A 23480-nucleotide genomic window follows, 5' to 3' on the forward strand; every position below is an offset into this window, starting at 1 on the left:
AAAAAATACAAACACATGGAGGCTAAACAATACACTACTTAATAATGAAGAGATCACTGAAGAAATCAAAGAGGAAATCAAAAAATACCTAGAAACAAATGACAATGGAGACACAACGACCCAAAACCTGTGGGATGCAGCAAAAGCAGTTCTAAGGGGGAAGTTTATAGCAATACAAGCCCACCTTAAGAAGCAGGAAACATCTCGAATAAACAACCTAACCTTGCACCTCAAGCAATTAGAGAAAGAAGAACAAAAAAACCCCAAAGCTAGCAGAAGGAAAGAAATCATAAAAATCAGATCAGAAATAAATGAAAAAGAAATGAAGGAAACAATAGCAAAGATCAATAAAACTAAAAGCTGGTTCTTTGAGAAGATAAACAAAATAGATAAACCACTAGCCAGACTCATCAAGAAAAAAAGGGAGAAGACTCAAATCAATAGAATTAGAAATGAAAAAGGAGAGGTAACAACTGACACTGCAGAGATAAAAGAGATCATGAGAGATTACTACAAGCAACTCTATGCCAATAAAATGGACAATCTGGAAGAAATGGACAAATTCTTAGAAATGCACAAGCTGCCAAGACTGAATCAGGAAGAAATAGAAAATATGAACAGACCAATCACAAGCACTGAAATTGAAACTGTGATTAAAAATCTTCCAACAAAGAAAAGCCCAGGACCAGATGGCTTCACAGGCGAATTCTATCAAACATTTAGAGAAGAGCTAACACCTATCCTTCTCAAACTCTTCCAAAATATAGCAGAGGGAGGACCACTCCCTAACTCCTTCTACGAGGCCACCATCACCTTGATACCAAAACCAGACAAGGATGTCACAAAAAAAGAAAACTACAGGCCAATATCACTGATGAACATAGATGCAAAAATCCTCAACAAAATACTAGCAAACAGAATCCAACAGCACATTAAAAGGATCATACACCATGATCAAGTGGGGTTTATTCCAGGAATGCAAGGATTCTTCAATATACGCAAATCTATCAATGTGATAAACCATATTAACAAACTGAAGGAGAAAAACCATATGATCATCTCAATAGATGCAGAGAAAGCTTTTGACAAAATTCAACACCCATTTATGATAAAAACCCTGCAGAAAGTAGGCATAGAGGGAACTTTCCTCAACATAATAAAGGCCATATATGACAAGCCCACAGCAAACATCATCCTCAATGGTGAAAAACTGAAAGCATTTCCACTAAGATCAGGAACAAGACAAGGTTGCCCACTCTCACCACTCTTATTCAACATAGTTTTGGAAGTTTTAGCCACAGCAATCAGAGAAGAAAAGGAAATAAAAGGAATCCAAATCGGAAAAGAAGAAGTAAAGCTGTCACTGTTTGCAGATGACATGATCCTATACATAGAGAACCCTAAAGATGCTACCAGAAAACTACTAGAGCTAATCAATGAATTTGGTAAAGTGGCAGGATACAAAATTAATGCACAGAAATCTCTGGCATTCCTATATACTAATGATGAAAAATCTGAAAGTGAAATCAAGAAAACACTCCCATTTACCATTGCAACAAAAAGAATAAAATATCTAGGAATAAACCTACCTAAGGAGACAAAAGACCTGTATGCAGAAAATTATAAGACACTGATGAAAGAAATTAAAGATGATATAAATAGATGGAGAGATATACCATGTTCTTGGATTGGAAGAATCAACATTGTGAAAATGACTCTACTACCCAAAGCAATCTACAGATTCAATGCAATCCCTATCAAACTACCACTGGCATTTTTCACAGAACTAGAACAAAAAATTTCACAATTTGTATGGAAACACAAAAGACCCCGAATAGCCAAAGCAATCTTGAGAACGAAAGAAGGAACTGGAGGAATCAGGCTCCCTGACTTCAGACTATACTACAAAGCTACAGTCATCAAGACGGTATGGTACTGGCACAAAAACAGAAATATAGATCAATGGAACAGGATAGAAAGCCCAGAGATAAACCCATGCACATATGGACACCTTATCTTTGATACAGGTGGCAGTAATGTACAATGGAGAAAGGACAGCCTCTTCAATAAGTGGTGCTGGGAAAACTGGACAGGTACATGTAAAAGTATGAGATTAGATCACTCCCTAACACCATACACAAAAATAAGCTCAAAATGGATTAAAGACCTAAATGTAAGGCCAGAAACTATCAAACTCTTAGAGGAAAACATAGGCAGAACACTCTATGACATAAATCAAAGCAAGATCCTTTCTGACCCACCTCCTAGAGTAATGGGAATAAAAACAAAAATAAACAAATGGGACCTAATGAAACTTCAAAGCTTTTGCACAGCAAAGGAAACCATAAACAAGACCAAAAGACAACCCTCAGAATGGGAGAAAATATTTGCAAATGAAGCAACCGACAAAGGATTAATCTCCAAAATTTACAAGCAGCTCATGCAGCTCAATAACAAGAAAACAAACAACCCAATCCAAAAATGGGCAGAAGACCTAAATAGACATTTCTCCAAAGAAGATATACAGACTGCCAACAAACACATGAAAGAATGCTCAACATCACTAATCATTAGAGAAATGCAAATCAAAACTACAATGAGATATCATCTCACACCAGTCAGAATGGCCATCATCAAAAAATCTAGAAACAATAAATGCTGGAGAGGGTGTGGAGAAAAGGGAACCCTCTTACACTGTTGGTGGGAATGTAAATTGATACAGCCACTGTGGAGAACAGTATGGAGGTTCCTTAAAAAGCTACAAATAGAACTACCATATGACCCAGCAATCCCACTACTGGGCATATACCCTGAGAAAACCATAATTCAAAAAGAGACATGTACCAAAATGTTCATTGCAGCTCTATTTACAATAGCCCGGAGATGGAAACAACCTAAATGCCCGTCATCGGATGAATGGATAAAGAAGATGTGGCACATATATACAATGGAATATTACTCAGCCATAAAAAGAAACGAAATTGAGCTATTTGTAATGAGGTGGATAGACCTAGAGTCTGTCATACAGAGTGAAGTAAGTCAGAAAGAGAGAGACAAATACTGTATGCTAACACATATATATGGAATTTAAGAAAAAAAATGTCATGAAAAACCTAGGGGTAAAGCAGGAATAAAGACGCAGACCTCTTAGAGAACGGACTTGAGGTTATGGGGAGGGGGAAGGGTGAGCTGTGACAGGGCGAGAGAGAGTCATGGGCATATACACACTAACAAACGCAGTAAGGTAGATAGCTAGTGGGAAGCAGCTGCATGGCACAGGGATATTGGCTCGGTGCTTTGTGACAGCCTGGAGGGGTGGGATGGGGAGGGTGGGAGGGAGGGAGACGCAACAGGGAAGACATATGGGAACATATGTTTATGTATGACTGATTCACTTTGTTATAAAGCAGAAACTAACACACCATTGTAAAGCAATTATACCCCAATAAAGATGTAAAAAAATAAAAAAAAAATTAAAAAAAATAAAAAAAAAAAGTAATAAAGGACATCCTCTTGCAAAAAAAAAAAAAAAGTCATAGCCTGATAATTTACACAGTCTTAATGTTTATTTTATCTGAGAATGTTAGATTCTTAGGCATTACAGGTAATTTCCTTCTCCTCTCACACCCACACTCTGGGTTTAATGCCTAACTTCTATAAGATGCTTTGCATTTTCTACTTTCTCTATGGTATTCCTTTACCTACTTTCTGCCCCCATGCAGCCATGTAATCTAGTGATGGGTTTATAAGTATCTTAAGAACCAGTAGCATCCTCCACCTACTAGATGATTATAGAAAAACCATCCATGAAGAATACTTATCCCAGAAATTGTTTGGTTTCTCTTTTGATATGGGGAGTTGAGCTGTTTTCCTTCCATATACCAGGAACTGAAGATACAATTATAAGCAAAAACAGGGTCCTTACTTTTGTGGAAATTATACTCTAATGTAAAAAATGCATTAATTATCATACAAATAAATGTATATTTGGAAGCAGTTACAATTGTTATAAGGAGAAGGAAAAGTGTACTATGAGCCATTAAAACAGGAAACCCAGTCCAGTTTAGGGAACTCAGGGAAATCTCAGTGAAATAACCACTGACATGAAATCTAAGGCTTGAGTAGGAATTACATACATAGACAAAGGTAATGGTAGGGAGATGGTGTGAGAGAGTTGTTCAGGTAAAGGGAATACCATATCGAGGGTCTAGGTTAGAAGGAGCATGGCACATTTAAACAATATGAAGAAGGCCAGTATCGCTGACACTGGACCATGAGGTTATGCTGGTGAAATAGGCAGGAACCTGGCAGTTTACGTTAAAGATATTAGTCCTTACCTTAAAATAACAGGAAAATTATTTCAGTGTTTTAAGCAGGATAGTGATTTGATTAATCTAAGTTATAAAAAGATTATCATGATTTCAGTATGAGAGAGAGATTGAAAAGATGCAAAAATGATGGAAAGAGACTAGTTAGAATGTTACTGCAGTAGCCTTGACATGAAGTAATGGGAACATGAACTCAAGACTTAACAGTGAAAAGAGAAAGCAGCAGATGGATTCAAAAGATGTCAGGAGATAAAATCAACAAGATGTGAGTTATTATTACACACGGGAATTTTAAAAAGATCAAGGAAGAGAGAATGATGATTTCTGGGATTAACCAGGTGATGGTGTCACTTACTAAGAAGGAAAAAAAAGAAAACAACAGGGTTATGGTGTTTGGGGAGAAGAATGAGTGAAGGCTGTGAGTCCAGTTTGGCTGTGCTGAGTTGAGGATGCCCTTGATGCATTGAATTGTAGATGCTGGGTAGACAGCTGAGTATGCAGAGCTAGAGCTCAGAAAAGAGGTTAACAAAATGGCAATTGTAGATGAGTTTGCCAATGGACACAAAACAAAGTATCTGGAGGACACTACAGTAAGCCACCCAGATCCCCTTTTAGTGAACTACTCTTTGCCCCTACTGCTAAGAGTACCATTGGCTGAGAGCCTGTCAGCTGCTTCAGGAGTTATTTTATCTGCAAAGATCATGTCATACCTATTTCCAGGTTGGCCGAAAAATATCTGAAGGACTATAAAGCCCAGAGAATCATGGCCCAGCCCAGAAAAACTGAAGAGCCATTCCAGTTTCACAGTCCCCAAAATTGTTTTTGTTTGTTTGTTTTTTTGAACACCTTTATTGGAGTATAATTGCATTACAATGGTGTGTTAGTTTTTGCTTTATAACAAACTGAATCAGCTAGAGAGTCCCCCATATTGTTGACTGAGCCTGTGACTGTGATACCGAGCAGGGTTCTTGGCCTTCCCCAATCAATAGAAATTGACTAGAGGCCAAAAAAGAAGTTCAGAAAAGGCTTTACTGGGGGCCCTGCTGCAGTAAGAAGAAGGAGAACAAGTAACAGGTTCCCCTGCTCACTTGCTCCGTGAGGAAGTTGAGCTTGTTCCTTATATGGGGTGAGGGTAGGGGTGTGTCCAGGGGTGGGGCTAGAGGGGTGGCTTAGGTGTTTGCTCACCCCTCTGGTGGTGTTGTGTGCAGTACCCTGCTTTTGCTCCCGACCCGCCGTTCTGCTCCAGGCTCTTCAAAATTGGCAGTTGGGGGAAGAGCTAAAAGATGGTGGAAGAGTAAGACATGGAGATCACCTTCCTCCCCACAAATACATCAGAAATACATCTACATGTGGAACGACTCCTACAGAAAACCAACTGAACGCTGGCAGAAGACCTCAGACCTCCCAAAAGGCAAGAAACTCCCCACGTAGCTGGGTAGAGAAAAAGAAAAAAGAATAAACAGAGACGAAAGAGTAGGGATGGAACCTGCACCAGTGGGAGGGAGCTGTGAAGGAGAAAAGGTTTCCACACACTAGGAAGCCCCTTCGCGGGCGGAGACTGTGGGTGGCGGAGGGGGGAAGCTTCGCAGCCACGGAGGAGAGCATAGCAACAGGGGTGCGGAGGGCAAAGCGGAGAGATTCCCGCACAGAGGATCTGTGCTGACCGGCACTCACCAGCCCGAGAGGCTTGTCTGCTCACCCACCGGGGCGGGCGGGGCCTGGAGTTGAGGCTTGGGCATCGGTCCGAGCGCAGGGAGAGAACTGGGGTTGGCAGCGTGAACACAGCCTGAAGGGGCTAGTGCGCCACGGCTGGCTGCGAGGGAGTCCGGGAAAAGGTCTGGAGCTGCCGAAGAGACAAGAGACTTTTTCTTCCCTCTTTGTTTCCTGGTGCACGAGGAGAGGGGATTAAGAGCGCTGCTTAAAGGAGCTCCAGAGATGGGCGCGAGCCGCGGCTAAAAGCGCGGACCCCAGAGACGGGCATGAGACGCTAAGGCTGCTGCTGCCACCACCAAGAAGCCTGTGTGCGAGCACAGGTCACTCTCCACACCCCCATTCCGGGGAGCCTGTGCAGCCCGCCACTGCCAGGGTCCCGGGATCCAGGGACAACTCCCCCGGAAGAACGCACGGCGCGCCTCAGGCTGTGCAACGTCATGCCGGCCTCTGCCGCCGCAGGCTCGCCCCGCATTCCGTACCCTTCCCTCCCCATGGCTTGAGTGAGCCAGAGACCCCGAATCAGCTGCTCCTTTAACCCCGTCCTGTCTGAGTGAAGAACAGACGCCCTCAGGCGACGTACACGCAGAGGTGGGTGCAAATCCAAAGCTGAACCCCAGTAGCTGTGCGAACAAAGAAGAGAAAGGGAAATCTCTCCCAGCAGGCTCAGGAGCACTGAATTAAACCTCCACAATCAACTTGATGTACCCTGCAACTGTGGAATACCTGAATAGACGACGAATCATCCCAAATTCAGGAGGTGGACTTTGGGAGCAACGATATATATATATTTTTCCCTTTTTCTCTTTTTCTCATTTTCTGAGTGTGTATGTGTATGCTTCTGTGTGTGATTTTGTCTGTATAGCTTTGCTTTTAGCATTTGTCCTAGGGCTCTGTCTGTCCGTTTTTTTGTTTGTTTGATTTTTGTTTTTTTTAGCATAGGTTTTAGCACTTGTTATCATTGGTGGATTTGTTTTTTGGTTTGGTTGCTCTCTTCTCTCTTTCTTCTCTTTCCTATTTTTTTCATTTTTATTACTTAAAAAAATTTTTTAATAATTATTTTTTATTTTAATAGCTTCATTTTATTTTATTTTACTTTATTTTATCTTCTTCTTTCGTTCTTTCTTTTTTTATCCCTTTTATTCTGAGCCATGTGGAGGACAGGCTCTTGGTGCTCCAGCCAGGAGTAAGGGCTGTGCCTCTGAGGTGGCAGAGCCAACTTCAGGACACTGGTCCACAAGAGACCTCCCAGCTCCACGTAATATCAAACAGCGAAAATCTCCCAGAGATCTCCATCTCAACACCAGCACCCAGCTTCACTCAACGACCAGCAAGATACAGTGCTGGACATCATATGCCAAACAACTAGCAAGACAGGAACACAACCCCATCCATTAGCAAACAGGCTGCCTAAAATCACAGTAAGGCCACAGAAACCCCAAAACACACCACCAGACGTGGACCTGCCCACCAGAAAGACAAGATCCAGCCTCATCCACCGGAACACAGGTACTAGTCGCCTCCACCAGGAAGTCTACACAACCCACTGAACCAACCTTAGTCACTGGGGACAGACACCAAAAACAATGAGATCTACGAACCTGCAGCCTGTGAAAAGGAGACCCCAAACACAGTAAGATAAGCAAAATGAGAAGACAGAGAAACACACAGCAGATGAAGGAAAAAGTCAAAAAACCACCAGACCTAAAAAATGAAGAAGAAATAGGCAGTCTACCTGAAAAAGAATTCGGAATAATGACAGTAAAGATGATCCAAAATCTTCAAAATAGAATGGAGAAAATAAAAGAAACGTTTAACAAGGACCTAGAAGAACTAAAGAGCAAACAAACAATGATGAACAACACAATACATGAAATTAAAAATTCTCTAGAAGGGATCAATAACAGAATAACTGAGGCAGAGGAACAGATAAGTGACCTGGAAGATAAAATAGTGGAAAAAATACTGCAGAGCAGAATAATGAAAAGAATTGAGGACAGTCTCAGAGACCTCTGGGACAACATTAAATGCACCAACATTCGAATTATAGGGGTCCCAGAAGAAGAAGAGAAAGAGAAAGGGACTGAGAAAATATTTGAAGAGATTATAGTTGAAAACTTCCCTAATATGGGAAAGGAAATAGTTAATCAAGTCCAGGAAGCACAGAGAGTCCCATACAGGATAAATCCAAGGAGAAATACGCCAAGACACATATTAATCAAACTATCAAAAATTAAATACAAAGAAAATATATTAAAAGCAGCAAGGGAAAAACAACAAATAACACACAAGGGAATCCCCATAAGGTTAACAGCTGATCTTTCAGCAGAAACTCTGCAAGCCAGAAGGGAGTGGCAGGACATATTTAAATTGATGAAGGAGAAAAACCTAAAACCAAGATTAATGATGTTGAGCATTCTTTCATGTGTTTGTTGGCAATCTGTATATTTGCCCCAGAACTGCAACCCAACTGCGCATGAATGCAGTTCTTTTCAGTTCCATATAGTTTCTTTGTATTTTGTTGCTCAAGGAGAAGTGTGTCCAGGTGCTAGCATTGCTGCACTGCAGCAAAGGGTCTCAGGTCCCAACCTGTCTCAGCTTTCATCACAGATCTGCTTTTCCCTCATCAAACCTGACGTCCTTCTCCTGTCCACAGGTGTTGATCCCAAGAACACTCCTTAGCAAATACAGCACATGCTAATCCTGGGGAAACCAACTTTAGAGTGGAAATGGAAAGAGGTCTAGGACTGAGCCTTAATTAGTCCAAATATTTAGTCCCCCTTAAGGGAAGAGGAACCATAAAGAAGATAGTGACAATAGAACCAAATGAATACAAGTAGAAGTAGGCAAGAATGGTTGTCACAGATGCAAAGAATAAGTTAAAGTATCAATTAAAACGTGAACTGAAAAATAATATTTATCTGGCTTAGAGGTTTTGCTTTTTTTTTCATAACAGTTTGGAAAACTGTGGGCTGAGGAGGGAATGGGATGTGCAGGAAAAAAAAGATGGTGAATGTAGGCAATTCCCCCGAGAAATTTTTCTTTGAGTAGAAGGAGAGAAATAAGGCTGATGGTGGTTGGCAGAGGTCAGGAAGGTTGTTTCGGTTCTTAAGAGGAGAGAGATTTATGTTTGTTCACTATTTATAGAAAGGAGCCAGTTGAATAGAAGTTAAACTTTTAGAAGTGGTATACAGAGGGCAATATAATAAGATGTTATATTGGGGACGCTTGAAAGATAAAAAATGAAACAAAGAAGGTAAATACAATGATGGGGCTGACTTCAGAATTCAGTGGAGTGAGTAGTAGAGTGACAGCAAGATAGGACTCTCCGAAGTCAGTTTGTTTTTTTAAATCAAACTTCAGTGTATGTAATAGTCATTAGGGGACTTGTTGAAAATGGAGAGTCTAGGATCATTCTCTGAGACTTGGATTCAGTAGTAATGCATTGGGGACCAGAAATCTGTACTTATAAAGCTCTCAAGTGATTCTGCACGAATAGTCATGGATCATGTGAGGAGAACACGGGCATTGGAGGTGCACCTCATGAGTGTCTTGATGGCTCTCTGTTGAAGCAGAAAGAGATAACGTATGCGTGTGAGGAAGAAATCAAAATATTATCAGAACCAGAGCCATCCTTGGGTGGACAATAGAGTTTTCTTAAGAAATTAGCTCCCTAAGGAAGTAGAAGGTAAGGCCCAGAGGCCTTGAGAACTGGAAATATAATGGAATAAAGAGAGCAAGAAAAAGGTACATTGATACGCCAGAGCAATGACCAAGAAAGGGAGGAAGTGGGTGGGAAGAGACAGTGTGACTTTTCAAGTGGTAAGCACTTAGGGAAAATGTGGCCACTGAAAAATTAAGGAACAGTGATGGAAAGACTTTTAAGATTTGAGCTGTTAGTTGATTCTAATTTGTTTGTGTTGCTGCTGTTATGAAAATACCCTCTCACTCTCCAGACCTTCTTTAAAACCTGACTTATCTACAAGAGATATAATGGTGATTAAAGGAATGAGTAGCTGATGTGAAGTGTGAGCTCCTCTCCCGGGTTTCTCCATGATGTCTGGGTGGTCAGACCATGATTTGAGTCGATGGTCAGTGGTCTACAGGACAAGAAAACGAAGTCAAGTAGCAGTTACTCCATGGAAACAACTCAGGTGTCACTGAGAGATAACCTTGCTTTTTCCACAATATTAGAAAGCTAATAAGTCGATTACATATTTCTTTATCCATTTGACAAACATGGACTATAAGTCAATGATGTTCTGTATGTAACAGATTTTAAAAGAGTGCAAAAGTAGCCACGGTCCCTTTCCTCATGCATTTTGCAGTATGGTAAGGAAGATGAAAGTAAATGTAATAATCCCACAAATATAATTGCAACTTTTTGAGGTCCTGGGGAGATAAGATGCATGCCACTGTAAGAGTCATTAATAAGGGAAAGTAATTTAATGTGGGAGGTGAGATCAATTTTCCGGAAAATTCACTGGATGTTGAAGGATGAGTAAGAGTTAATGGGCTTAATAATATCTTATCACAGTGTCATCAAGAGGATTAACTGAAACACTGTATGAAAAGCCTCAGGACGTGGAACATTTCCTTGATTTTGAGATGGATGGTATGACTAAAAAGACACATTTATTTAACAACAGCTTTGTGGGGGATAAAGAATCATGACTACTTAGGTGTACACATTTAGTGTAAGGTGCTGCTTCACTTCTGAAATATTAAAAGGTTAACCCCCTGGAGACTGAGGCACAGTATTCTTCATATTCCAAGCCTAGCATAGTGCCTGCCACCTAGGAGATACTCAACAAACGTTTGTAAAATAAATTACTATCTGCCCCTCTTCTGCCTCTCCTTCATCCGTCTTTTCTCTCGGGAGTTACTATCATTTCTCTTGTCAGGTACACTGATATTTAAAGATGTATGTATTTCTCCTTCACAGAGTATTTTTGTTTTGAAAGATGCTATGAACAAGATAATGATCACACTTAAGAAATGAATGCTTACTAATGGAATTTTAGGCATTTCTACCCAGGTGTTTTGAGGTGAGGGCCTTCCCAGAGATCTTTGAATTTGAACATGTAAAAATAAACTTGTATTAAGGCACAATGACAGAATTTTGTTTGTTTGTTTTAATAATTTACTTAACACCATCATAGTTCATATTTTGAACAAGTCTCTGTCCAATACAGGTGGACAGGGTCGTGCTCTGTTACATGCAGGGATCTCTTTCCATCTTTTGTGGCTCTGCCCTCTTCTGGGTTCTTGCAGTCCTCTCTATTCAGGAATAGGATGTAGAAAACGGAGTGATATTTATGGTGGAGATATTTAAGGGCCAGGCTGGGCCCCTTAGAAGCCTCTGACTGCCAGTCAGCAAGAAATGGTGGCCCTAAGTCTTACAATTACAAAGAAATAAATTCTGCAACAACATGAGTGAGCTCAGAAGTAGATGCCGCACCAGTTGAGCCTTCAGATGAAAACACTGTCTAACTCACACTTGGATTGCAGCCAGGTGAGACCCTGAGCTGAAGATCCAGTTAATCCAAGCCTGGAATCCTAAACCACAGAGACTGTGAGATCATAAATGTGCGTGGGTCAAGCAGCCAAGTTAGTGGTAGTTTGTTATGTACAAACAGGAAATCAACACAGGAACATCATTTGTTCCTCTGCCTGAGCTGTGCAGCTACAACACGGATTGGTAATCCAAAGCCTTAACACTTGACTGTTCAAGGTGGATTTGGAAATGGACAACACACACTTCAACCTAAGTGTCAATTTTGTTTCCCAGTCCTCTAGAAAGGGACCTCCCTGTATGTGCTATGCTAATCATCCTCCCACACTGATAATGTTTTCTTCTTGTCAGATTTACTAGGTAAACACTCTGCTTTCTTATCTGTGCCATTACTGAAATAAATTTACAATCCTTATTGGATTGTAAATTTGTAATTCATTCCAAACTTGACACAGATGAATCATGAAAAAAGAAGATGGTAAAATGAACAGAAATAAGCACAACAATTCTTATGCAAATTCCTAAGGAGCAGAACAGCATGGGGCCTTGTGGCTGCCAACCCCATACACCCTCGGCTGCTGGGCTGAGGAGAACTTGGCTCCAGTCGCCTCTCCCTGGCCAGAATATCAGGTCCTTGGGGAATAAAGAAATGCTCAGAAGCAGCCCTGAGTAGAGCTTTGAACTGCTGGACTCTTCAGCCACCCGGAACAACTGACAGATGGAGCAGTCATGGAGCCAGGTGGTGAGGCTGAGTTGCAATCTAGATGCCCGCCCATCAGCCCATCCTTCTGTTGCTCTGGGATGTCCCACAGGAACCCACGCGGCAGCAGGGAATCGAAAGGATGGGAAACACCTTAGCAATAGTTTCTAAGCAGCCCACAACGCACAGCCAGCATTTGGGAATATAACCAACTATCTCCCTTGCTTTGAAAAAAAAAATCAGGTCCTTCCCATAATAGGGAGAGGGAGCCTCCCTGGACTGTGGAGGAGGAGCTGGCCATATGCTGGCTTCATCCTATAGGCAGGATTATATAAACTCCCCACAGAGGCCCATCAAATCTCCATCTCATCCAAATAAAAGGAATTGAAACAGCTTTCATGCATCTCTCTGCTCAAAAAACAAAGAATTTTGGTAGCTAGTCAACATCATCTTATCCACATCTATCAACACAGATCCCAGCTTTAGTTTTTCTCACTCACCAAAACATAAATCCAATCTTTTTTTTCTATACATTGTACCTCATTCATTCACTTTCCCTCATCTTCAAGTTTGCAAAGAGTAGAAATTCCCACACACACCTGCCATTTGAAAATATATATTCCTAGAATGGAAAGGCAAAATGTAAAGAGTGGAAACACATATTAAAAAGTTCAACCTGAGAAAAAAGTACCTGCCAATGTACCAGTGCAGATAAACTGGGTATAAAAACCTAAAAATAGTTCCTGAGGGAAAAAAAAATCACCCCCATCTGCAAATCAAATCAGCAAATATTCATTGAGCACCCACTATATTCAAGACATTAAGCTTGATGTTAAAGAAAATATAAATGTCTTAAAATTACTATTTCCTTCCCTAAATGTTTACCATTTGTTTGGGGAGATAAGGGAAAGAGATTAGAATGACACCATAGTATATACATTGTAGAATGTCACCCTCATTTCACATTTATAATCATTTTCCATGTCTATAGAATGAAAAAAACACCTTTTCCAGGGGCTGATGCAGTACAGGTATAGCTCTGAGATACTGCAGGTTCAAGCAAATAACCCAAAAAAGTGAGTCACCTGAATTTTTTGGTTTCCCAATGCATATAAAAGTTATGTTTACACTATAATGTAGTCAATTAAGTATGCATTAGTATTATGTCTAAAATATATATACATAGCTTAATTTAAAAATACTTTATTGGGCTTCCCTGGTGGCGCAGTGGTTGAGAGTCCGCCTGCCGATGCAGGGGACATGGGTTCGTGCCCCGGTCCGGGAAGATCCCACATGCCGCGGAGCGGCTGGGCCCGTGAGCCATGGCCACTGAGCCTGCGCGTCCGGAGCCTGTGCTCTGCAACAGGAGAGGCCACAACAGTGAAAAGCCCGCGTATCGTAAAAACAAAACAAAAATACTTTATTGTTAAAAACTGCTAACCATCATCTGAGCCTTCAGCTAGTTGTAATCTTTTTCGATAGCGACATCAAAGGTCACTGATCACATATCACCATAGCAAATATAATAATAAAAGAAAAGTTTGACATATTGAGAGAGTTACCAAAATGTGAAACAGAGACATGAAGTGAACAAATGTTGGAAAAATGACACTGACAGACTTGCTCAATTCAAGGTTGCCACAAACCTTCAATTTGTAAAAAAATGCAGTACCTGTGAAGCACAATAAAGCAGTGTCTAATAAAACAAGGTATGCCTGCACAGGAATGTTTTTCTCCTTTAAGGCAGAGAAGGAGGGTATGAGGCAGCAACCCCTACTTAGGTAGGAGGCAGTAATTATATAGATGGGCTTGTTACAAACTGCCTGAGTTCAGATCTCATTTTCATTACTAACAAGCTATATAATCTTGCAAAAGCTGCTCTGGTTTCCTAATCTATCAAATGGAGATTCTGAGAGTACCTAACGCCAATGACTTTTGTGAGCATTAAATGAGTTACCTCCCCTAAAACACTCTTCAAACAAGTGCTAAATAAATACTGAATTTGAATCCCTCTGAACACCCTGTATTTCCCTGAAAAAACAGTTGTCCAAGAATCCAACCTAGAACCCTCCAAGCAAGAAAGATTGAGAACATGCCGTGGGGCCTGGTTCTGAGCAGTAGTTCTAATAACAGCACAGGGTGCTAGAAACTCCCAGCTGCTACAGATCAGTTGCTTCAGAACCAGAATTGATTCTGAGCAAGCCAAGTTTTATAGATCTAATTAGAAAGCGTGGCTTTATTGCCCCAAAGACTGTGGAAGATTCATATGTGTGTGTGTCTGTTATGTTTTTACAGCAGACATAAAACTTAACTGAAAATCTTTCTTCAGCATCCAAAGTAGCTCTTTGCTCCTTATTTCACCTGAACATTTAGTCTACTTTTAAAGAACTAGATTCTACACATTTTACTTTTTTTGTATTTTGAACACTTCTAATTACGTGTCTCCATGTTCTGTCTTGGTACGCGGGCCTCTCACCGTTGTGGCCTCTCCCGTTGTGGAGCACAGGCTCCGGAGCACAGGCTCCGGACGCGCAGGCTCAGCAGCCACGGCCCACGGGCCCAGCCACTCCGCGACATGTGGGATCCTCCCAGACCAGGGCACGAACCCGCGTCCCCTGTATCGGCAGGCGGACTCTCAACCACTGTGCCACCAGGGAAGCCCTGGTTTGGCTTTTGTTTGTTGGTTTTTTGGATTATGAGCAAATGAAGTCCTTGACTTTCACAGATGCTCTCTAATGTGTTATGATTTCTACTAACTCTAGTAGCAATTGTGCATGAAAATCTTTAAGGATTAAGTAACACAGTCAGACCACTGATACTTAGACTGAATAAAAGAAGGCTTTGATACATTGTGCATATTATAAACCCTAAGCTAAATATCAAATGATTCGCAGAAGGGACGAGGAAAGAGGGCATGGGGTATAGACACAATGAGCATACTGCCTCAACTAAAAATGAAAATAATATTTCTAATTTGTTAATTTATCAATAAAAGACTCAGAACCACATTAATATGTAAATCAACCTTAGTAATGTGTTCAGCATATTACTCTGCATTGAAAAGGAAATAATTACCTTAAAAAAATACATTTTTTAAAGATACATATTAGTTCAGATAATCTTTGAAATCATGTTTGCTTGGATAAGACATGTAATTGTTCCAGGAAAGGGGTTGCTGGTCTACGAAGTATAATGCCTATGATGACTGCTCTGTGCTAGGCTTTATACACATGATTTCAATTAATTGCCCCTATTTAGGAAGTAGATCATATTAGTTCCAGTTTTCAGATAATCTTACTGTGGCTTATAAAAGTAATTTCTCCAAAACCCACATCAAGCAAGAAGCAGCATGAAGATTCAAGCCCAAGTGCTGCTGATGAGAAAGCCTTCGCATTCGCCCCTGTTGCCTGCTGCCTCCCGAGAACAAACGAAAATGAGAAGCATTCCTGGGAGCAGGCACGTGCTCTGTGCGCCATGCTCCCTAATGAAACCCAACTGCCTATCTCAGCCTAAGACCTTATCCCCAGACAACTGGCTTTTCCTGTTATTGCCACCATAAGACTTACCTCCATCATTATTTATGCGGCTAAAAAAAGTGGGGATTCTGGAAAATGTTCTAATTCGTTATAAGCTCCTAAATAGAATTCATATAGCAAAAAAAGATTTGTACACGTATTAATATATATGAACAGGTAAGCTTGTAAGCATATAAAAACATAATCATAGACAAAAGTCTACGATTAGTTATTTTTCCCTACCTCACTGAAAGGTAACTCTGAAAGACACTGCTACAAATACAGAAGTGAACATATTTATTATCTTAATCTCAGAGCAGTGAACCTCATAGGTAATTAAAAGTGAAAAACACAAAACCTTTGGACTCCATATCAAACTTTCAATAACCAAAGTTTCTGTAATTTACTTTCTTCCACTCAACCCTACAGAAAATACTGCATTTTGTTTTGGTTTGTTTTTTTATTTATTTGTTTTTTGGATTATGAAGAAATGCAGTCATTCACTTTCTGGAGCAGAAGAAGATATAATTGTTGATAATGAAAGGTTTTTCACTGATATTTATTTCCAAGAAAATCGTAATGCCAAGACAATGAACAAATTAGTGCTTTATTGAAAGAAAAAAAAACATACTTAAATGGTTAAAAACTGAAAGATGGTTAAGCAAATTTAAACAAATGTTATTGTCACTGAGAATGTTAGTAAGATGAAATACAGTACTTGAAATATATATATAATGGAAAGCAGGGAGCATAAAAAATAGGGTGATGATTAAAATCAGTGTTGCACTCTTGTCTACAGTAGTAAAACAGTCAATAATTCTCTAAATCAATGAAATGAGCCCCCTTTTCAGTGTTTGAAAAAATTTTGATACAGTCTAAATTTAGTCTTGTTTTTGAAAACTCCCTAGACTCTTCCACAAATATAAATCTAACAGCAGAGGAGAGTAAGCACCTATCCCTGGGTGGGGAAAAAAAAAGGAAAACAGTTAACCACAAGTGTAAAGTGTTCTGAAGCCTCATGGTTTATCTTAAAATTTGTGCAAAATTTTCTTTTTATTCTATAATATATCTGTGTTTGTTGTAAAGTTTTAAAAAAGTCTTATACTTCCCGGTTAACTTCTCTTATCTCATACACATGTTCACACTTACGCATACATGTCCAAATATAATCAATAGTCAGGAGGGAAACAACCTGTTTACCATGTTGTTTTAGATGTTCCCTGACCTTCTACTATAAAGTCACAGGGGTAAACCTGAGATCTTAGCTAATGTTGGGGCTCAGATCAAATTCTTCCCCTTCCAATATGCACTCACTGGCTTAATGGAACTAATGTCCTTAGCACAGGATGATAGGTGGTGTCTAGTCTGAAGTTTTGGAAATGTTACTCAATTCCCACCCAACTCCTGCTTGAGATAATGAAAGTCTCAAAACACACCTAACACCTGGGCACTACACTACAACATCTTTGCTAACTCCAACAAATACTTGACCACACCTAACTCTATGTCCAGTTTTGGCATAATTTCTGGGAGTATAAGAGCAGTACCATGTATTGGGGGTTAGTCTTTAACAAGATTGCTATGGGAGGGGTTACGTTCTGCTTAAATTCTATTCTCTTTCTTCAGTCAACATAGCACCAATTCAATATAGTTTCATAGTCAGGACAATGTGAGTAGGAGAGGGGTCCTTCTTAGATCTTTCCATTTGTCCTTAACCTTTTAAAGAACATGACATACTGTGAGACAGGAAGCAATAGGGAGAGAAAGAAAGGGAAGACCTGATGTCATTAAAGATCACACACAGAGAGACATTAACCCACTATTTTCTTTGTCGAAGAGAAAAAAACAGAGACAGAGAAAGACAGGGACACAGACACAGAGAGAAAGGCCTCTGTATCCTGCTCAATACAAATCCTTTATAAATATCCATGAATTTTACTACAGCAATGAAGACAATAGGGTGTTGATGCAAAGAGAGACTCTAGAAACAGACTCACACATACATAGCCACTTTATTTTTTAACAAAGATAATACTGCAATGCAGTCAGAAAGGAATGGTCTTTTTGATAAATGGTATTGGGAGATCGGATGTCCATGTGAAAAACTGTTAAACATTATCCCTAACTCATCTATTTAAAAATAATCAATATAGTCTGTAGATCTAAATGTGACTAGTAAAACAATAAAGCTTCTAGAGAAAACATGGGAATAATATCGTTATGACTTGGCAGCGGTAGGACTTCAGAAATGTCAAAGAAGGACCTCTGAAAATCCCTTCTCCTATAAAAGCAATGACAACATTGGCAAAAATTTTGAAAACAGATTTTTCAAAACTCTGGAAATTTGAGACTTTATTCAATTAAATTAGCTGCACCTTGGTAAGAATAATGAGTTTGTGGCATTTTCACTGGCCCTATTCCCATACCCTCTTTTTTATTTCATGGTAGCCTTGAAAACCAGCACCTTCACAAGCATAATAGGTATGAAAATCAACATCACAGCAACCACTAGAGGGAACAGATTAGGTTTAGAGCTCTTCAAAAGCCCTAATTTCAAATAAATTAGAAAACAGTAACTGAAAGAAATTTGGAGAGTTCAAAAACAGGTGGAAATTAAACAATACTCTCCTAAATAACCAATGGGTCAAAGAAAAATTCACAAGGAAATTAGAAAGCACTTTGTCATGAATGAAAATGAATACTAATGGGATGCAGCTAGAGCAGTGCTTAGAGAGAAATTTGTACCTATAAATATATACTGTAAAAAAATAAGAAAGATCTCACCTTAATAACCTAACTTTCCACCTGATTCACTTTGTTATAAAGCAGAAACTAACACACAATTGTAAAGCAATTATACTCCAATAAAGATGTTAAAAAAAAGAAACAGTAAGAGAAAAATAATGAAAAGCAATCAGAAGGAAGGAAACAAACATTAGAGTGAAAATGTCCGAAATACAGAATAAATAAACAATAGAGAGAATCGATGAAATCAAAAGTTGGTTCCTCAAGAAGATCAACAAAATTGACAAACCTTTAAATACACTGATTAATAATAATTATTTTTAAAAAACAGAGAAGGTTCAAACCACTAAAATCAGGAATGAAAGAGAAAATATCACTACAACCTCACAGAAATAAAATGAATAACAAATGTCTAAAGAAGAATTATCACCAATCCTTCACAAACTTTTGCAAAGAAAACAACAGAGAAGGGAACACTTTCTAATTAATACCATGTGATCAGTATTACCCTGATAGAAAAACCAGCCAAAGGCATCACAAGAAAAAGAAAACTACAGACCAATAATCCTTATAGAGGCATAATTATTTATTCATAAATATTTGTTCTTTATTCTCAATAAAGAAACAACTAGCAAACTCAATTCAGCAACATAGTAAAGAGATTAAAAACAATTGCAATAGTGATATTTATTCTAGGAATGCAAAGTTAGTGTAACATCCAAAAGTTAATCAATGTAATATACCATATCAATAATGATGTATAAAAAAATCATTTGACAAAGTCCAACACACTTTCATCTTAGAAACAAACTAGGAATAGAAGGAAACGTACTCAAACTGATAAAAAGCATCTACAAAAAAACTCACAACTAAGATCATACTTAATGGAGAAAGACTGGATGTTTTTTCTCTAAGATCAGGAACAAGCCAAGGATGTTTGCTCTTGTCGCCTCTATTCAACACTGTACTATAGATTTTGGCCAGGGAAATTAGGAAAGAAAAGGCATCCATATTTCAAAGGTAGAAATAAAATTTTTTCTATTTGCAGATAACATGATCTTACATACAAAAAAATCCTAATCAATTAAAAAAACTACTAGAACTAATAAATTCAGCAAAGTTGCAAAATACAATTTTGATATACAAAGTCAATCGTTTCTATATACTAGCAATCTGAAAATGAGATTAAGAAGGGAATTCCATTTATAATAGCATCAATAAGAATAATATAGTTAGGAATAAAATTAACAAAAGATTAAATGTAAGATTTATACATTGAAAAGTACAAAGCATTGTTGAAAGAAACTTTAAAATATCTAAATAAAAAGAATGACATCCATGTTCATGGGTTAGAATAGTAAATACTGTTAGGATGGCATTAATCTTCAAATTGATCTACAGATTGAGCTCAATTTCTATCAAAATCCCAACTGTCTTCTTTGAAGAAACTGGCAATTCAGAATTCATAGAGTTATGCAACCATTGCCCATTATTTAATTTTAATTATACTAATATTCACCCAAAGAGAAATATAAGAATTTTAATAACAGCCCTATTCATAATAGCCTCAAAATGGAGACAACTCAAAAATATATTGAGTAAAATGTATAAATAAATTTTGGAATACTTACTTAATGGAATGTAAATGAATGAACCACTACTAAATACAGCAACCTGGATAAACCTCACAAACATAATGTTGAACAAAGAAGCCCATTACCAAAGAGAACATAGTGCCAAATCAGACAAACCTAACAGTAATAGAAAACGGGATAGTGGTTACCCTTAAAAGGAGTTGTGACTTAAGAGGAGATGCAAGGAGAGCATCTCATGTGCTGGGATGGTCTATTTATTTCTCAAGGTATGTGTTTACTTTGTGAAAATTAATTAAGCTGTATACTTATGACTGCTGTACTTTAATGTGTGTATGTTACACTTCAATAAAAAGTTTGACTTAAAAATTTACGTAATCATTACACAAGTGTGTCATGTATCATACATACTTTAGAAAGGTATTCACGATTTTGTCAATTTATTTCTAAAGACAAATTATTTAGGTCATGTTCTCTGAATATAAAATAGAATAGAACAGAATAGATCTGAATTAATAATAATAAAAGTTTTCTAAAATTTAAATCCGCCTAAAAATTGAAATGCACTACTGTAACTTTTAGATGAAAGTGAAAATTAAATCAGCTTTTACAGAAACTATAGAGAATGGCCTAAAACACTGACATAGCAAAATCCATGGAGATGTGGCCAAAATTGTCTGTATAGTAAAATCATGATTTTGACTTATTTCATAATTGTAAAAGAAAAAAATAAATTTAAAAACTAAGATTTAACTCAAGGATTTATTTTTAAAAAAACAGTAAAGAAAGCTTAATTCAAGTAGGAGGTAAGCAATACTGAAGATAAAAGTAGAAATTACTGAAATTGGAAATAGAATAGAAGAAATAATTAGCCCCCGATTTGTTAAACTAATAACAATTTAAAAAGCAAAAAGAGAAAAAGAAAGAGAATGGGATCATGTGTCCCCTAGACATCTTCTTCTTCCTCTGCCCCTTCCCAGTAAGAAAGGTGACATCAACCAGTGATCTGAATAATGGTTGGGCCATGTCTGTAAAATGGTCCCCAAATGCATTAGGCATCATATCTCTTGGTTTATAACTGCTTACTTATAAATCCATACACTGTTATCTCAGAAATCTACTACCCACATGATACTAGATCTCTAACAAATTAAACAGAAGAAGCAGTTCTGTCCTGAATCCTATTTACCACAGTTATAAAATTCAAGTCTAAATATTTGAACTAAATGCCTCTAATAGCAACTAAGTCAGCTAAATACGGTGGTGCTGTTGAACAGTGATCTTAGACCAGAGTCAAAAAACTTGGGACAGAGGTCTTTTCCACTGTTTACTTCTGATCATGGACAAATCACTGTAATATCATTCTAGTTCCACTTCAGGGACCTTGAGGTCCACCTTCCATAGAAAGATGGGATGGTTTTCCATTTGGGAATAACAACTTTAACTATCATAGTAGAACAGCGTACTATCTCCTTGTCAAGCATTCATAATTCATCAATTTTCCCAGCCCAGAACCATGGAATATCACAAATGCAGGACAGAGAGTATTACCATATTTTGTCTGCTGTTTACCTTTTTCAAAGCCCAGCTTGGATGAACAATCTCCAAATAAGACAGCCTAAAGGATGTGCTATCTATATACCACTCTAGGTATTTTAAGTACATAAGAGTTATAACAAGTTAGAGCATAAAATATGACATACTTAGATCACACTAACTTAGCTTATTGACTAATAATCATTTTCACCATATTATGTGCAACTAATTTGGGGATCTTGTCATATGCCTTAGGTTTGAACAGGAAATAGACCTATGGAAATAACTTTACACTCATTTAGAGGTATCATTGGGACATTTTCGTCATGCTACTTGATGTCCCCTGAATGAAGCTTCACACGAGAAATTCCTTTTGGAACTAGTAAAACTTTGTCTCCTTTGAGGTATAGATATCTAACATGTGTGTCTTCCTATTGTATGCTAAGAATTATGTAAAAAAATTTCTTCCATGGATCCTCAACAGTGGACTCCATATAATGTAGTTATCTAATATAATGACTAGCACTTAGTGGGAATTATCCAAGTATTCTTTGTCTACACTACTGCCTTCACATTTCAGAAAAACTTTACAAGGCCTTTCTGAGATGAGGCAACTGAGGTTCAAAGAAGTTCAAGAACTTGGCCAGGTTGTATAGCATAAATGGCGGCGCTGGGACTTGACTGGGCCTATTTGTCCGTTAAGTCCCTGCTGTTGACCACTGCTTTAGAACCATATCCCTAGAGTGAAATCATTATGTTCCATATGGTATTTCTTATAATGGCCTCAACGGTCAATGATAAAAATGTGTCAACAATGGAAGAAGTTATCTGCAAACTAGAAGCCTAAATCATTATTGTAACACAACTTTAATTTTTTATATTGAATTCTTCTTTTGTACTTTCCACTAGTAAATTACTGGGAATACAAAAGATGGATGTTCTTTTTCAAAGCTACAAATGCTTCCTTGGTAAATAAAACAAGTCACATTTTCAAAATTCTGTATTTTCTCTTTTATGTAGATCACAGCTCTCGCACAGACTATTCAAGGGCTTTCTTACTAATGAAAATTAAAGTACACTTGTGGATTCTAGAAGTTTCTCCTTAAAGAGACTGTCACCTTTTGTTTAATTTTGAAGTTCTGTGGAAATAACTTAGTTTTTTTCCCTACTTGCAAAGGGAACTTTTTCACCCAAAACCTGTTGGAAATATTAAATAGGTTATATTTCCATCAAAGAAAAGCTTATGACTTATTCACATAGTATTTTCCAATTGTGTCAAATTGAAAAGTGGCATTAAGTGAGTGATCACAAGACACCTTAAAGGCTAAGGAAGGATTAAACTAAAGGCTAAAGCCTGAGACAGGTTTATGTAGACTGTAGTGTCCTTTCGTGGAGCTTAATGTCTTTTCGCCTATCTATAGAGGATATCAGAGGGTCACATTTCTTTGACGAAATAAGACCAGTCAACTTAGTTGAGTTCGTATTTAAGGTAAGGTGAATTAAAGAAGACAGTTTCTGAAACAGTTGTCAGATGTGTTTTTCAACCTACAGTCAGAGAATTTTCAGCAGTTGAAAGACAGAAAGTCTTTGGGTGGTTCTTCCTTGAGGAATGTCAAAACCAGGAAGTCTTCACAGAGGGTGTAAGTATACAGATCTACACATTGATTAGTCCAAACTGAAGCTACTTACTCTTAGTAAAATGTTTGCACGTATAAAATGAAAGGACAATTTTATTTTAAAAGAAATACAGTTCTATATAGATCTAATGAAAAATAAACAAGTAAGGAAGTTATCTTATAGAAACACCATAAACAGCAAAAAAAAAAAAAAAAGTGTGAC

The sequence above is a fragment of the Lagenorhynchus albirostris genome, chromosome 7 (genome assembly GCF_949774975.1).
Source record: "Lagenorhynchus albirostris chromosome 7, mLagAlb1.1, whole genome shotgun sequence".
Classification (NCBI taxonomy): Eukaryota; Metazoa; Chordata; class Mammalia; order Artiodactyla; family Delphinidae; genus Lagenorhynchus; species Lagenorhynchus albirostris.